The sequence below is a fragment of the Coenobita brevimanus genome, chromosome 101, assembly GCF_032717465.1.
Source record: "Coenobita brevimanus isolate Jiangsu-jjx chromosome 101, ASM3271746v2, whole genome shotgun sequence".
Taxonomy (NCBI): Eukaryota; Metazoa; Arthropoda; class Malacostraca; order Decapoda; family Coenobitidae; genus Coenobita; species Coenobita brevimanus.
Window position 1 is genome coordinate 39,130,628 of NC_137054.1, and position 18,620 is coordinate 39,149,247.

The 18,620-nt window shown below is 43.1% G+C and overlaps 1 protein-coding gene across 1 annotated transcript in view; it reads left to right on the plus strand.

Moving 5' to 3' along the window:
* Positions 1-18,620, plus strand: part of LOC145415010 (protein MON2 homolog) — a 1,148,323-nt gene that overhangs the window by 1,124,734 nt on the left and 4,969 nt on the right. The window lies entirely within an intron of this gene.

An 18,620-nucleotide genomic window follows, 5' to 3' on the forward strand; every position in this document is an offset into this window, starting at 1 on the left:
AGAAAAAAAAATGTGCCAACAGAATCATGTAAATTGATCTATATGAACTGAGAGCCTTCGCCCTCACATTGCATGGTTGATATATCGTGAAAAAAAAAAAATAAGTGCAAACAGAATCACGTAAATTAATCCATATGAATGAGTGTCATGTTATTAATGTAATTAAGAAAATCCAAAAAATTTCCTTAAGTTCCCATTTTGACCCTCTTGAAAAATTTTGCTCTCCTAAGTACAGTATATGTGCATTGTATACAGTATAGTGAAGTAAGCATGGGAACTCAGTGATCATTATTTAGCATATTAAAATGATGCGCGAAGAAGAATATAATAGTAATAAGTTGAAAATAAGTGGGATTTTCTTTTACCCATATGATGAAGTGCTGCTTGATTGTTTTGAGAGGGAGGGAGGCTGAGAGGTTAGATGGTAAGGTCTGAGCATTGCCTCCAACCTCCAAGGTCTGAGGTTAGTCCTCGCAACCCTTATACTCACTCCCACTTGAGTTGTCAGAGGGCATTTTGAATCTTAGTAAGCAAGAATTGAATGTTGGTATGCAATTTTTGGCCCCTCATTGCCACACAAAATGTGTTGGTTACCATGTGAATGGGGTCGTGGTGTAGAGTAATATTACTGTGAAAATTGTGGTCTGCTCAGACAGAGGCTGCACAAAGTAAGGGGCCACTATATATGGAGCTGAACATAAACCATGCTATCTTATTATCACAAACATACAATTCCGAGTTTATGAGGTCACCATTGTCACCACTTGTGGCAACGTGTTCATTATGGTTTTTGTATGGCCAGTATATTGTGGGCTGGATTACATATGATGGGCAACAGAAAGACAGACACCTCCCATACACTGGCCAATCAGCCTCAAGTTGTTTGGCCAGACTGCCTAGGAAACAACTACTACTACTACTCCTGTACACTGTTCGGTATACCTAACTTATTTATGCTAATGTGTGGAATAGCCTGACTTACTTTTTACCTGCTCTTTGTTAGCTTAAGTAATTGGGCATAAAAATCTATCTATCTATCTATCTATTGTCAGACGCCATAATCCCGTATGGGGTGGCCATTTGACTACAAGTAAATAAAAGATATAATAATACGGTTGTATATTGACTAATTACATTCAGAAGTAGGAACTCAGTATTCATGTTACAGTAAAAGTCCAATATTTCGGCATCCAATTCCCCGGCAAATCTGACATTTCGGCAGTTTTGAGAAATAGTCCCATTTACGAAAATCTCCGATCGTTCGGCAGATTCTCCGATTTTTTTCGTCAGTCTTGAAATTCTCCATGAGGCTCGCCAGCTAGCTACCCGCCTTTACCCGCCTTAGTGAGTGAGATAGTGAAAGTGATGGAACGAGTCTACCATTGCCATGAAGCTCAGAGGCTAGCTCTTTCTCCTATAGCATAAAGAGAGGACAAACATGTAGTGAGTCTAGCATGGGAAAGAGAATCTGTTTCGCCATTCTTCCGCCATTCTTCCGAGTTGTTGCCGTGCTGCTGCCGACTTCTCTTGATTCTTCTGTGTGCTTTGTGAACTTCGTACCGAAATACCTCTGAAATTACTATTCGAGTGTGCTGGGGACTTCTTCCAGCAGTAGCAGACTCCAATCAATCCCTTCTATTGTACATATGTAAATAAGGAACCTACTATAAGTTTAGGTAAGTGCATGTGAACTTGTAGGCCTACTGTACCATTACATTTATATACAGTATGTTCACTAATTTCTTTATTTTTCGTATTCATGTACTGTATAGTACTGTATTCATTACAGTATTGTACAGTATCAAACAGTATACAGTACTCTCTCCAAACACATTTGTAATGATATGAGTAATGATGATAGTGTTCACCGAAACATATAAGGTACTGAGTGGGTAGGGTTTTCGATAATTTGGCAATTTTGATATTTCGGCACTTGCCTGGTCCCATAGATGCCGAAAAATCGGACTTCTACTGTATACAACTGCGAATGCTGAGTTCCTGTTTCCAACAAATGTGATTAGCCAGTGTACTACTGTACTGTATTTGCCTTGTGTATTTACCTAGTTGTGATACATAGGAAATTAGCTGTGCCCGTAGGGTCCCGTCTCCATGTCTCAACCAGTCAGACATTGCTTTAAACTCATTTAAGTTTTTGGACTAGACAGTCTCTGTCAGGCTATTCCACAGGTCAATGCATCTCTATGGAAAACTGTATTGCATGATATCCTTCAAACAACTTGTCTTTTTCAATTTCTTTCAGTTCCTTTCCAGTTCCTCATGTTGCTCCCCCATCCCATACAAAGATCTTCTCTGTCAATCTTGTCTACCCCCATCGTGGCCCAAAACACTGCAGTCATGTCACCCCTTTCTCTTCCTTACTTTTAAGGAAGGCAGACCTAGCTTTTCTAGTCTTTCCGGGTACGATAGATCTGTCAGACTGGGGACCATCTTGGTTGCTGCTCTCTGTATTCTCTCAGTGTTGTTTATATCTTTCTTTTAATGTGGGGACCACACCACTGCTGCATATTCTACCTGGGTTAGATCAGAGTCAATGCCAATTTTTTTTCATCATCTCAGCCATGTCATGAAAAGCCACTCTCAATGTTTGTTAGGAGCTTATGTCTCTCTGACAGTCTTGTTAACCCGCGGCGTCCTGTTGACGTTCTTTAATGTCCACACGTTTTGTCACTGCCAATCCCGTCGACGTACATAAACGCGAATCAATTGCAAGATAGTGGGAATGGTAGTGCTTTGGTGGACATCTGTGCTTGTAAGGGGTTGGCAATAACCAACACCTACTTTCGTCATAAGATGATCCACCGGTATACATGGAGAGTAATGAGGAGGATGGATGGTGAACTTGTTGAACAAAAGGCAATGATAGACTACGTGTGTGTGGATGAGCGAATGAGAAGACAAGTGTTGGATGCAAGAGTGTGGAGAGGGTGGGGGAATGGAGTCTCGAACCATCACTTAGTGATGGCCAAGGTAAAGATGCAAAGAAAGTGGTTGAGGAGGCGAAGGGGAAGACAGGAGGAAGCAGCTCCTGTGAGAAGAGTGGAGAAATTGCAAGATAGTGAGAAAATGACAGAGTGTAAGAGCATAGTGGAAGAAAGATTGGGAAGGTATGAGCTAGAGCAGATGGAAGGGGTGGAAGATGTATGTAAGATATTCACGGAAGAGATAGGCGCAGCGTGTGAGGCTGTTTGTGGAGTGAGGAGGAGATGCAAGGGTGTGCAAGGGACAGCATGGTGGAATGATGAGATGAAACGAGCTGTGGAACAAAAGAAGAAGGCATATGGTGAATGGTTGGTGAGTAGAGGTAGGGGAGAAGATGAGAGAGAGAAGAGAGAGGTATATGTGAGCAGGAGAAGGGAGGTTAAGAGACTGGTGAAGGAGAGTAAGAAGAAAGTGGATGAAGAGTTTGGGAGGAATCTGAGTGTGAAATGGAGGGAGAGTAAGAAATTGTTTTGGAAGGAGGAAAAGAAAGTAAGGCAGTGTGAAAGGGGAAATAATAGGGGAGTGAAAGATAGGAATAATAGATTGTTGGTGGAGAAGAGAGAGAAATTGAGGAGATGGAAGGAGCACTTTGAGGATTTGTTGAATGTAGAGAGTGAGAGCAGTGTGAGTATAAGTGGTTGGGGAATGGCTGGGAGAAGAAGAGATGAGAGGAGGGAGGAAGAGATCAGTAGGGCGGAAGTAGTGGAAGCAATGAAGATTAAGCTGGGAAAGGCCCCTGGAATTGATGGAGTGTGTGGTGAAATGCTTAGGTATGGGGGTGAGATTGTTGTGGAGTGGATATGGAAGTTGTGTAGATTGGCTTGGGAAGAGGGAAGGGTTCCAGAGGACTGGAAATCAGGTATAATTGTTCCTCTGTACAAAGGAAAAGGGGAGAGAGAAGTATGTGGTAACTATAGGGGTATTTGCCTTCTTAGTGTGACTGGTAAAATATATGGTAGAATACTCATTGATAGGGTTAGGCATATGACAGAGGAGCTAGTTGGAGAAGAACAAGGGGGATTTAGGAAGGGAAAAGGGTGTGTAGATCAGATATTTGTTCTAAGATGTTTAGTGGAGAAGTATCTAGAGAAGGGAAGGAAAGTGTATGCTGCCTTCATGGACTTGGAGAAAGCTTATGACAGAATAGATAGGCAAGGTATGTGGAAGGTATTAAGAATATATGGAGTGGAGGGGAAATTGTTGAGTGCTGTGAAGAGTATGTACGAGGGAACTAGGGCTACGGTGCAAGTGGATGGTGAGCTGAGTGAGTTCTTTGATCTCAGTGTGGAACTGAAACAGGGGTGTGTGATGTCTCCATGGCTGTTTAATATATATATGGATGGGGTTGTAAAGGAGATGCAAGGTAGGGCAGTGGATGTGGGGCTGGCCCTAATGAACGAGGGTGAGATTTGGAAGCTTCCGGTGTTGCTGGTTGCTGATGATACAGTATTGTTGAGTGAAGATGAATGGGAGTTGCAAGGTTTGGTGAATGAATTTGGGACAGTGTGTAGGAGGAGGAAGCTGAAAGTTAATGTAAACAAAAGTAAAGTTATGGTGTTTGAGAGGAATGAAGTCACAGAGTGTGCAGTGAGGTTGGATGGTGAGGATATGGAGAATGTGAGTGCATTCAAGTACTTGGGTAGTGTGATGAGTAAGGATGGAACTTTGGGGGATGAAGTACGTGAAAGGGTACAGCAGGGAAGGAAGGTTGTTGGTACACTGAAAGCGGTGATGAGAAATAGGGAGGTGAGTATGGAAGTTAAGAAGTCACTGCATGATGGTATTGTGATCCCTACCCTGACATATGGAAGCGAGGCGTGGACCTTGCAAGAGGAGAACAAGTCAAGAGTGAGAGCAGTGGAAATGAGTTACTTGAGAAGAGCATGTGGAGTGACGTGGAGGGACAGGTTGACGAATGAAGAAGTGAAGGAACGTTGTGGGGTAGATGTGGATGTGGTTGAGAAGATTTGGAGAAATACACTGAGGTGGTTTGGACATGTGGAGAGAATGGAGAATGAAAGACTGACTAAGAGGGTGTATATAGGTGAGGTGGAGGGAGGGAGAGGGAGGGGTAGACCGAGGATGAGGTGGAGGGATGGAGTTGAGAGGTATATGAGGGAGGGGGGGGTGAGTTGGGGGGAGGGTAGTCAAATGGTGGGTGACAAAGTGACTTGGAGGCGTTTTGTCTGCGGCCACCCTTTGCGGGATTAGGGCGTCGGGCTATAGATAGATAGATAGATATAAAAGAGATGCAAGGTAGAGCACTGGATGTTGGAGTGGCCCTAATGAGAGAGGGCAGTGTTTGGAAGCTCCCTGTACTGTTGTTTGCAGATGATACTGCGTTGTTAAGGGAGCTGCAATGCTTGGTGGATAGGTTTAGGAGAGTATGTAAAGGTGACTGTAGGGAAGAGTAAAATTATGGTCTTCTAGAGAAGTGAAGTCAGTGAATGTAAGGTGAGGTTGGATGAGGAGGAAATGGAAAATGTGAGTGTGTTTAAGTACCTGGGTAGTGTGATAAGTAAGGATGGAAGTTTAGATGGTGAAGTGCTTGAAAGGGTACAGCAAAGAAGAAAGGTTGCTGGTTCTTTGAAAGCAGTGATAAGAAACAGGGAAGTGAGCTTCGAAGTGAAAAAGTTACTACATGACAGTTTTGTGATACCAACTCTGACATTTGGAAGTGAAGCTTGGACCTTGTTGGTGGGACAGAAGTCAAGAGTGAGAGCAGTGGAAATGAGTTATTTGAGAGGAGCCTGTGGACTCACATGGAGAGACAGACTGACAAATAAGGAAGTGAAGGATGGTTGTGGTGTGGATGTTGATGTGATAGGAAGCATTAGGAGAAACACACTGAGGTGGTTTGGCCACATGGAGAGGATGTAGAGTGAGAGACTAATGAGAAGAAGGTATACGAGTGAGGTGGAGGGGTGGAGAGGGAGGGGGAGGCCAAGGATGAGATGGAGGGGTGGAGTGAAGAGATATATGAGAGAGGGGGGTGTGAGCTGGAAGCAGGGCAGTGAAATGGCTGGGGACAGGGTGACATGGAGGCAATTTGTTTGTAGCCACCCCTTCAGGATTGAGGCGTCTGGCAATAGATAGACAGATGGATAGGAACATTACGGGCATCAGCACCGAGGCCTGTGGGACTCCACTTGTTACTTCCTTCCATCCTGACACCCTGTCCATTACTTTTCTCATCTGTCAGTCTCTCATGAAGTCCCTCATCCACTCCAAGAGGTTCTCCTTCATTCCTCCTATGTGCCTCAGTTCCATATTAGTCACTTATGGGGTACCTTGCCAAAAGCTTACTCCAGATCTAAGTACACACAATCCACCCAACTTTCTCTTTCCTGCAGCACGTCAATCGCCCTTGAGTAGAGGCTCGACAAATTAGAGACACACAACCTTCCATTTGTGAATCCAAACTGACTTTCTGCCAAAATATTGATCTTCTCCAGATATTGTATCCACCTGTCTTTCAAGATTCTGTCGCACAATTTTGCGACCATTCTGGTCAGGGACACTGGTCCATAATTCTTGGGTTCATCCTTATTCCTTCCTTTGTAAATTGGTACTTCATTGGTCCCCTTCCATTCCTGAGGCACTTTCCCTTCTTCCAGAGAACATACAATTAAACTGTGAATCTTATCTGCCAGCTGTTCTCTGCATTGCTTTAGTATCCAATTAGAGATCCTGTCAGGTCCTGGTGCCTTGCAACATCATGAGTTTCCAGTAGTTTATATACTTCCTGCACTTCCACTTTAATGTCTTTTAACACTACATTTCTAGTCATTCCCTCCCCCTCCACAAAATCACTTTCCTTTGTGAAAACAGATTGGAAACTTTTGTTCATTATTTCAGCTTGCATTACTGCATCTTTGTAGACCATTCCCTCCATTTTCAGCTTGTTGATTCCTTCCTTCTGTTTCAGTTTGCCTTTCACAAACCTATAAAATAATTTTGGTTCTTCCTCACATTTATCAATTATACTTCTTTCAAAGCTTTTTGTTCCTTTCTACTGATTCTTGTACAGTATATTCATTTCTTGTTCTTTTGTATTCTTTCTTTGTACTATTGTTATGAGTAAAAGCAGAGGATGGAAGGATGTTAATTGAGATGGATGCAGTAAGGAAGAGATGGGCAGAGTATTTTGAAAGATTGTTAAATGTAGAGGAGGAAAGGGTGGCTGAGATTGTGGCGGATGGAAGGGTGCAAATAATAAATGTGTTGGGAGAGTTGAATGATTCTTTGATCACGAAGGAGGAAGTGGAGAAGGCAGTAAAGGAGATGAAAACAGGGAAAGCTGCAGGTATGGATGGGTGTGCTGTGGAATGCCTGAAGGGTGGTGGAATGACTATTGTTGACTGGTTAGTAAGATTGTTGAATGTGTGCTTTGAGAAAGGTATGGTGCCAATTGACTGGGCAAGTGCTTGTGTGGTCCCGTTGTATAAAGGCAAGGGTGATAAGTATGAATGTACTAGCTTCAGGGGTATAAGTCTGTTGAGTGTCGTAGGTAAGGTGTATGGTAGAGTGTTAATTATGAGAGTTAGAGAGGGTACAGAGGGAGTGATTAGTGATGAGCAGTGTGGCTTTAGGAGAGGGAGGGGATGCGTTGATCAGGTGTTTGCTGTGAGACAAGTGTGTGAAAAGTATTTAGCGAAAGGCAAGGTGTTTGCTGTGAGACAAGTGTGTGAAAAGTATTTAGCGAAAGGCAAGGATGTATTTTGGGCATTTATGGATTTAGAGAAAGCGTATGATAGAATTGATAGGGAGGCTTTGTGGACTGTTTTAAGATTGTATGGACTTGATGGTAGGTTACTAAAAGGGGTGAAAAGTTTTTATGTAAATGGTAGAGCGTGTGTAAGAGTGGGAAATGCTGTGAGTGATTGGTTTCCCGTGAGTGGGGCTGCGACAGGGATGTGTGATGTCGCCTTGGTTGTTTAATATTTACATGGATGGTGTTGTAAGGGAGGTGAATGCAAGAGTTTTAGGTGGTCTGAGTCTGGTAAATGTTGATGGAGGAGAGTGGAATCTGAAGCAGCTGCTGTTTGCAGATGATTCTGCACTGGTGACTGATTCAGAGGAGAGATTGAGACAGTTGGTAGAGGAGTTTGGAAGGGTGTGTGAAAGGAGGAAATTGAAAGTAAATGAGAATAAGAGTAAAGTGATGAAGTGTACGAGGTTGATAGATGGTAGGGGGATGAATATAGTTTTGAATGGTGAGTTGCTTGAGGAGGTAGATTGTTTTAAATATCTAGGGTCACATGTTGCTGTGGATGGAAGAATAGATGCAGAAGTGAAGTTTAGAATAAATGAAGTAGGAAAGGTGCTGGGAGGAATGAAAAAAGTGTTTAAATGTCGTTCGCTTAGAATGGATATAAAGAGAAGGCTGTATGAGGGTGTTGTGGTACCGACTGCATTATATGGGGCTGAAACATGAAATATGGGTGTAGCAGAGAGGAAAAGTTTGAATGTAATGGAGATGAGATGTCTGAGGAGTATGTGTGGAGTGACGCGTATGGATCGAGTGCAAAATGATGAAGTGCAAAGGAGAACTGGAGTTGTTCGGGAGATGGCTGGTAGAGCTGAGCAGAGGGTGTTGCAATGGTTTGGGCATATGGAGAGAATAGATAATGAGCGATTGGTGAAAAAGATAACTAGATCTGATGTGAGAGGTGTAAGGCTGAGAGGAAGACCACGAATTGGATGGATGGACAGTGTGAAGAGAGCGCTGGATGCGAGAGGGATGTCTGTTGAGCAAGGAAGAGTGGCTGTGCGTGACAGAAATAAATGGAGAGAAATTGTGAATGAATAAGTGATGACGCAGCCCTGAGGGGATATTCTCCCGCATTTGGTCTGATCAGCTAGTCAGGTCAGGTGCGGGTAAGGGGATGGGTTTATTATGATGTGGCAGGGGTAAACCAGTTCTGCTGTCGGGCCCTGCTGCGGATGTCACTGATTGCATTGCGCAGTTGACCCTTGTGCGGTGTGGTACAGTGAGGATCTGTCCGTTCTCCCCTTTGGGGCTAAGATGCGAATGAATGTGTTTGAATGGATGAGTAAATGGAGAGTGAGTCGTCCTGTCTCGGCTACCTCCCTTTCCTTGGGGGAAGCAGCCTAGGTATATAGATAGATAGATAGATTGTTACCTCTCTTTCTCCATTTGTTCCATGCTGCAGCCCTTCCTTTGTTTGCCATGACACACCTTCTGTTGAACCAATCCTTTTTCCACTTCTCTTTCCCACTTACTCCTGGCACATATTTTTCCACACATGAGTTGTAGAAGGCCAGAAAGATATTCCACTTCTGTTTCTCTCTTCTTTCTCTGAATTTTCTGCAATCTTCTTTGAAAAATTTCCTCAATCCTGTAAAGTTTGCTTTCCCAAAGTTGTATCTTCCATGCCTGTTTAACTCATCTCTTGGTGCCACATTCCCTTCAAGCATTTGGAACTCAGTCACTACATGATCACATTTTCTTACAGGACAGATATTTCAGAAATCCAGTTACATCAGTTTTTTTAGTTAGTAAATCTAGTCTTGCTGGTGTGTTATCACCTCTAAATCTTGTCTCTTCTTTGACTTGCTGGGTCAGTATATTATTCATTGCTATGTTTAATAGTATACTGCCCCATGAATCCCCACTACCTCCTGTGTCCCATTCCTCTCAGTTCACCTTTTTAAAATCAACCACCAGGATTATATTGTTGCTTTTCTCAGTCACTCTGTAGGTGTCTAACCATGTCTGACAACATCTGCTGGGATTCAGCCTCATTCCATGTCCTTGTCTTGTGGGGGACATATGCTACTGCGATGTCTGTCTTGCCTTTCCCCCTGGTTGCTAGTTTCATATTTATCACCCCTGCCCTACCTTCTCCCAGTTCCACTTTATCCACATTATGCGGTTCTTCACTGCTGTGATCACTCCTCCCATGTTTTCTTTTCAATCTCTTCTCCATGATTTGTATTTGCCATCTCCCACTTGGATATCAATATCCTCTCTTAAATTGGTCTCTACAAAGCACATAATATCAGGCTCATTTACCCTCAAGAAATAGTTTATTTCTAGCTTTGACGAGATTAAGCCATCTGTGCTAGCATATGTCATTTTCAATCATTTACATTGTTTTTTATTCTGTCCATCTCCCTTCCTCTCTCCCTCAGTACCACTTCCCCAGCTTCTGATGCATAACTTTCCAATAGAACTCTGTCTTCTTTTCCTCCTTTCTCTGGTAATTTTTTTCCTTAGCATCCTTGACTAGCTCCATTCTTTTAGCTCTTTCTTCCTCATTTGCATTCCTCTTCATCCAAACATTCTTGAACCCCTCCTTGTCAGGTAGTTTCCATGTGCTGTTAATGATATCATTTACTGTGACCTGTGACTGAAACTTAACTTTTAGTGGCCGTGCTCCTCCTTCCTTGTACCTTCCCAGCCTAAACACCTCTTCAGTCTCCTCTTGAGGTTTGCTGTCACTCTTGATAACTATTGATACTCTCTCTATATTGAGACTATCTCTTTAGCCCTTCTCAATTCTTCTCATTCCGTTTCCGATCTTATTGGCGTAGGTTTTTCTTTCAGTCCTGAAGTTCTGAGACATTTTTTCTTATCTACTACATCCCTGACTGGAGATTCTCTACTTTCCAATACCTTAACCACTTTCTTTTCCACCTTTTCCTGGTTTTCCTTTCTCTGCTGTTCTGAAATCTCCTTAAGATTTATTTTTCCTTCCTCCTGAATTTTCTACCACCCCTTGTGCTCTTCCTTGATATCCCTGATGTGTTTATCATGCATCCTTGTTTTTGATTCATACTTAAAAAGTTTAATTTTCATCCTATCCCTTTCCTCTTCCAGCTTCTTATTTTCCCTCTTGAGCTGTTTTATTTCACTTGTGGCTGAATCAATGCTCACTTTTAACTTTTACCTTACTTGGTCAGCACTGCGTGAGCAGATGCTCTGTAACTAATTTTTCAACACCTTAATCTCCCTTTCCTGTTCTGAGGTCCATTCCTTTAACTCGCTAATTACTGCCCCATGGACATTCTTCTCCGCCACTTTCTCCACACCTGGTAATCTTGTTAGGTTCATTTTAATGCTCCCATTGCTCTGCTCTACATTGGAGAATCCTGTGAATCTGCATTCATTGGATGTAAACAGTGTACTGTTTTCTTCCTCCATGATGGAGAGCAGTACAGTACTTAACCCTTTAACCGCGGGTATTGTTTTGGTCTGACTGTCCTCTCCCGCGGGGGTTTCAGCCAAATGTAAACAAACCTTTTAACCTTAATAACTCTGCACAGAATAAAGCTAGAGAAAAAAATAAGGTACCATTAGAAAGTACTAACCTTCAGCTTTCCATTGATGTAGGTTTCATGACTTCGTTGACTTTCACAGGACGGGCAGTGCCGTTAGAAGTGAGGGGTGTAAAATCACTATTTTTCGCTCACACATCATTACCTTCGCTCATACACCATTACCAAATGCCAACCTCATTCTGATAATAATACTATAAACATATATGAACACTGCACATACGATAAACACCCACTCTGTGTTCACTGAGGCAGGTAAAAGGCACTGTAATTACCTGCACTTCACTGCCACATCAGCGGTGTTGTAATCACTATTTTTCGCTCACACACCATTACCAAATGCCAACCTCATTCTGATAATAATACTATAAACATATATGAACACTGCACATACGATAAACACCCACTCTGTGTTCACTGAGGCAGGTAAAAGGCACTGTAATTGCCTGCACCTCACTGCCACATCAGCGGTGTTGTAATCACTATTTTTCGCTCACACACCATTACCAAATGCCAATCACATTCTGATAATAATACTATAAACATATATGAACACTGCACATACGATAAACACCCACTCTGTGTTCACTGAGACAGGTAAAAGGCACTGTAATTGCCTGCACTTCACTGCCACATCAACATGTGTTGTCACTCACACAGCTGGACAGATACTGATGCGCGCTTGGTCAGGGGTGGGGTGGGGGGCCCAGGGGGTGGGAGGTGGGGCCCCAAGGGGGGGAAGAGGGAGGTGGGGGTCGGCTGGAGTGAAAGAACTTAATAGGTACTCTCCCTTGAAACAATTGGCGCACGGAAAAAACGCGGGGTATTCAAAATATTCACAAACATTCGAGAATGACACCCGCGGTTTGGTCCAGTTTTTGCAACGTCATTCTGGAATGACACCCGCGGTTAAAGGGTTAAGAAAATTCAGTCCACCAGTATATTATACTCCTATTCCACTGATTCCTCTGGCTTTTTTTTTTTTTTTTTTTTTTTTTTTTCTCTCTCTAAATCCAGACAGGACCACCACCCATGCACTGAATTCACATAATCAATAGGCAGGCCTCCATTTCTCCACTGGTTTAGCATTATCTCCCCACAATCAGCATGGAGCTCTTCTGTCCTAGAGCTCTTCTGCTGATATAGAAGAGCTGCAAATAACCCAGTGATGAAGCATATGTCATGGATATGGTGGTGTGGCTGTGCTGTTTAAGGAAAATGGATGGAATATGTCATGAATATAATGAGAGTGAATGAAATAATTATAGTAGTAAAAATTTGGTTTGGAAGGCTAATGTTTTTGTTTATATTGACATATTCTCCACAGGCTGGCTTGGATGATGTAGAAAAAAGATAGATACTGGGATGACTTAATACATGTGGTAAGTGGTATGGGGAATGATGAGATTCTAGTTTTGGAAGAGGATTTAAATGGTCATGTAAGCGAAGCAGCTCAAGGATTTGAAGGAGTATTAGAGAAATGAACATATGATACGAGAAATGAGGAAAGGGAAAGGATGCTCAAGTTTGGAGGTTCATTGAACATAAGTTGATTTTTTTTTTTTTTTTAATGTAAGATGGAACCAAAGGCTAGGAGCCCGCAACAATTCTTTCCAAGAAAAAAACAAAAATAGTACAAAAGTGAGCAAAATTCAAGATCTGTTCGTTTCGAGATGCCTGGACACACTGCATTGGAAAGACTGGAGATCATAGGAAGTAGGAAATACACACAGAGGGAGACAGTTCCAGAGTTGACCTGTTGCATAAATGAAGGACTGGGAGTAACGGTTAACTCTTGCATTAGAGAGTTGGACAGAAAAGGGATGAGAGTTCGTTGCTAGACGGGTGCTGCGGGCCCGTCGTAGAGGTGGAGGGATGCAAGCAGACAGTTCAGAGGAGCAGTGACCATGGAAGTAGCGATAGAAAAGAGATAAAGAGGCAACAGTGCGGCAGAGAGACAGATGTTGCAGGGAGCCAGTAAAAGGAGGAGAGTTAATGAGACAAAAGGCCTTTGACTCCGGCCTATGGAGAAGAGCTGTATGTGGGGAGCCTCCCCACACATGAGAGTTGTACTCTACACAGGGGCGAATAAAACCTGTGTATAAAGTCAACAACTGTGCAGGGGTAAAGAAGGTATGGAGTCAGCTTAGCACACCTAATCTCTTGGAAGCTAATTTTACAAGAGATGTAATATGATCTTTCCAAGATAAATCCCAAGTGAGTGAAACCCCAAGCATGTTCAAGGATGGTGCAGGCTTGAGCTTGATATTATTAAACATTAGTGGGTCCTCCTGTGGAAGATTTTGTCGGGTTGATACACCCACCGCAAATTGACTTAGGACCTACACACAGAATTGCAATGGGAAAGTTGTCTGTCTTTGCTTTGTGTTTCCACCTCTACCAAGTCAATTTTTTGGGCAAGAATAAGTGGCAACTCCTCTGGTGTTGTCTGGAGGTGGTGAAACACAGCAAGTCTGTGCTTGCCCAGACGCGAGAGTGGGAGTTTATGTTCCCATCGCTCCGAGCTCGCACCTCCCTCTTTCATATGCATTACTGTTTGCCCTGTTATTTTCCTTGATTCGAGTTGTCATGCCTGGAAAGTACGCTTAAGGGATGAGAGGGTCCGTATCATTGCATTGAGGCAGGATAATGTCCCTATCAACACGATTTGTGAACGTACTGGATGTGCAAAGTCGACTGTCATGAAGGCTGCAATGCACGGCCTGCCACCTGATGTCGTACCAGAGCACAAGCATGGTGGTGGAAAGAAGACAACGACTTTCAGAGGTGCAGATATTCTTCTGAAGAGGGAAGGAATCAAGAATCCTCAAGTGACAGCAGCAGAATTGAAGAGAATGCATCCCCACCTGTTACAAGACGTCTCAATTCGAACTATTCAACACCGCTTGCAGAAGGAGCTGGGTTTGTCAAGCCGCACCATAGCCAAGAAACCGCATCTCACTGACTACATGAAGAAGCAGCACATTCAGTTTGCCAAGAAGTATGCACAATGGACATCGGATGAGTGGAGAAAAGTTATGTTTTCCGATGAAAGCACATTTCAAGTGTTCCAGGTGCATTCTGCCAAGGTTCGATGCCCTGCCTCCCGTAATCGATATGACCCTGCTTACACGGTGCCGACTGTTAAGCACCCACAATCAGTAATGGTATGGGGGTGTTTCTCAGGTGATATGGGAAGGGAAGGTCTCTACTTTCTTCCTAAGAACTTGATGATGAATGGTGGCCGGTACATTAAAGTTGTGAAAGATCATTTGTTAAACTTTTTTGCTATTCATGGGCGCGACTTTTTCATGCACGATTCAGCTCCCTCTTCTGTCTTTCCTTCATTCTTTCCACTTCCTTCAGCCTGTGGGTGACTCTACACTGAGTGACAAGCCAAATGGTTTCCTGTGCACCAGGAAACCATTTACTGCGCTGGGTGGTAACCATATAACCAAATTATGGCACCTGGTGGTTTAGTGGGTAATTATTGCGCTCCAATCGTATTGAGCTGGTGAAGGTTTATATCCAAGTGGTGGTTGGGGTTGATTGCTCATGTAATGCTACTCAGGGATGAGTGAGGCTGGTCACTCTCATCTTAAATGTCAGGACCAACTGCCTAGCCCCGGGCTCCTACGCCCCTCATGGGGCAATGTAAGATTGGATGATGGATGGATTCAGCTCCATGTCACAAGCCAAGAAAGGTGACAAAATGGCTTCAGGATAATCGGATTGAGGTCCTTGACTGGCCTGGCAACAGTCCAGATCTAAATCCGATAGAATGCTGCTGGCCAGAGATGAAGAAAATCTTGGCAGAGAAGAAGACACCCAATCTGGACAACCTCAAGACTGACCTGACAAATGTTTCGTGCAAAGAAATGTCCTTAGATTACTTAAGAGATCTAAGTGATTCCATGCCAAAACGCATCCAACTGGTCCTGAAAAACAAGGGAAACATGATTTCATAATAATGAATGGCATTTCATGAACAGACATTGTGATCTGTGTTTTTTTAATACCTTGTGGGGGGAGGTCCTAAGTCAATTTGCGGTAGCTGTAGGTGTAAAAACTGAGTCTTTGATGCATTAAAAACAAGATTATTTTTACCTCAGTCAGAGATACGAACCAAGTCAGACATTAGGTGTGCCATAGCCCTTGTTTGTTGAAGGAACTGCTGGGATGGACGTTGCAGGAACCGAATGGAAAGGTGAAGGGTGGAATCATCAGCGTACGAGTGGATAGGGTTAGATGTACAGCTTAGAAGATCACTGATGAATAAAAGGAAGAGAGTTGGTGATAGGACAGAGCCCTGAGGAACACCACTGTTGATAGATCTAGAAGAATGATGGCTGTCTACAACAGTGGCTATAGAACAACCAGAAAGGAAGCTGTAGATGAAGGCACAGATAAAAGGAGAGAAGCCACAAGAGGGCAGTTTGTAAATTAAAGCTTTATGCAAAACTCGATCGAAAGCCTTTGATGTGTCAAGTGCGATGGCAAAGCTTTTGCCAAAGTCCTGAAAGAAGGATGACCAGGAGTCTTAAAGGTAGGCGAGAAGATCGTCAGTGGACCGTCCCTGACGGAACCCATACTGATGATCAGAAAGAAGGTTGTGATAGGAAAGATACTTTAAAATTTTTCTGTTAAGAATAGACTTGAAAATTTTTGAAATACAGGATGTTAAAAGCAATTGGACGATAGTTAAAGGGTTGAGAATGGTCACCCTTCTTTGGGACTGGCTGAATGAGAGCAAACTTCCAGCAAGAAGGAAAGGTACCAGTTGAAAGACAAAGCGAAAGAGTTTACCAAGGCAGGGTGTAAGCACAGAAGCACAGTTCTTGAGGACAACAGGAGGGACCCCGTCAGGCCCATATGCCTTGTTGGTATTGAGGCTAGTGATGGTAGAAAATATATCAGCTGAAGAAATTTTAATGTCAGCCGTGAGGAAGTCAGAGGGAGGAAGTGGTGGAGGAACAGCACCGGAATCGTCTAAGGTGGGTTGGAGGAGAAAGTCTGAATGAAGAGATCTGCTTTATAAGTAGTAGAAATAGCTACAGAGCCATCAGAGTAGAAAAGAGGAGGGAAGGATGATGAGGTAAAGTTGTTAGAAAGGTTTTTGGCAAGGTGCCAGAAGGAACGGGAAGAATTTGTGCTGGAGAATTGAGAGCATTTAGTATGGATGAAATTATTTTTTACAGAGCAAAGAGCAGACTTAGCACGATTCTGGGCAGAAACATAAAAAAGATGTGATTCAGGGGTGGGTTGGCTCTGGTATTATAGGCCCTCTCCTTGTTACTGACAGCATTAGAACAAGCGTGATTAAACCAAGGCTTTCTTGCATTATTCAAAGGATATGAGAAGGGAATGTATGCTTCCTTACCCGAGAGAATAACCTCCATAACGTGCAAGGCACACTCAGATGTCTCCCAGCCATGGAAGCAGTAATCATTCCAGGGAGATTCAAAGAAGTACTGCCTGAGGGCCTCCCAATCCGCAGCTCCAAAGTGTCACAGTTGACGTTTCTTTGGAGGGTCCGCAGGCAGTACTGGAGTGATAGGACAGGTTAAGGTGATGAGGTTATGATCAGAGGAACCCAATGGAGAGGCAAGATTAACAGCGTAAGCAGAAGGATTAGTTGTATGGAAGAGGTCAAGTATGTTGGAGGGATACGGGTAGGGTGCTGTACAAGCTGCTCTAGGGAAAAGTTGTAGGCTTGTTCACCAGGTGGATCAGTGAAAGGAGAGGAGAGCCAAAGGTGGTGGTGAACATTGAAATCTCCTAGAATGGAGATTTCTGAGAAAGGAGAAATGGATAGAATGTGTTCCATGGTAGAAGTAAGATAATCAAAGAAGTTTTAATAGTCAGTAGAATTAGGGGATAAGTAAACAATGCAGATATATTTAGTCAGAGAATGACAGGAGAGCTGAATCCAGAGAGTTGAGATCTCAGAAAAATCAAGTTCAGGAACACGAGAGCAAGATAAGTTGTTGTACTGTATTTATATACACAACAGCCACCTTTGGTTTTGAAATGAGTATAGAGAAAGTAAAAAGGATACAGAAAAGCATTTGCTGTCAGTTGCCTTGGACAGCTGAGTCTCGGTAAGGAAGAGAAGGTGAGGTTTAGAGGAGGAGAGGTGATGTTCGGCAGAGAGAAAGTTAGAGGAAAGGCCGCAAATGTTGCAGAAATAAGGAAGTGAGTCAGACAGCGGTTCCAGGCAGCTCTTAGAATCGTCACCTGGAGAGGAACGGATGGTGGGGGCATTTATGGTCCCCCGCCCCAGGACTCTGAGGCGTCATTAATATGCGCCATTTTAATTTTTTAATTTTGAAAAGGAAGTGTAGTGTGTACTGTGCATGTAGTTTAAACGGTGTTGACAGTTAGAGAAACATGTATTAGAGAGCATGCTGGCCTACTCTCTGTGTTACTGAAACATATGAGTCTGGGGGATATAGTATCCAGATAGAATATTTTCCAGTCAGGAGGGCTGACAGGAGGTTGGTGAGGGATGCTAAGTTATAGGGAGTGAAGAGTATGTGCAACAACACAAATTACCGATTGTAGTTTGCCACAAGGACGTAGCAAGTACAGTAATCCCTGTACTATCCGGACGCCCACTTTCTGGACTCCCCACTTACTGAACATTGTGTGCCTGGATCTTCGGAATCCAAAATGGCCAAAAGAAGAAAAAAATCCCCCCCCCAAAATCTGAATTTTTTTTCCCACCGTAATTTCAAATTGGCGTGCGGCACTGCATGGCGCCAAACAGCTGTTGTTTATGCACCCCTTCCTTCCTCCCCCCTCCCCAGTCAGGGTTGCCATTTGGTATTTTTCATTACCAAATGCAGGCCAGTTTGATATTGAAAAGTTCGTTTGGTATTGAATCAGCATGATCCATTACCAAACTAATTTTTCACATGTATGAAGATATAGAAAATGGAGATGGTGGACTATCTGCTCTCTTTGATTAATCTGTTAGCATACATAGTGCAAAAATAAACATACTGCTGATTATAAGGAGAGTGATCAGTTCCATTTGTACATATAACTAGTGAAGGGTAAATGCTTCCTTTAAGAATTTGGTAATGCAAAGTTAAATTTGGTAATGAAAAATGGAGTTTGGTAATGTGGCCGAGCTCAGATCTGGCAACCCTGTGCCCAGTTACCACCCAACTACCACTGAGGGTAGATGTTCATCACAGTGGATGCCGCACATGCTTGTTTTTGTGAATAAACAGTGAATAAACTGCAATACCTCGCCACTAGACTACATGGGAATTTACAGTGTTGTGCATTGTTAAGAAATTAGAATTTAG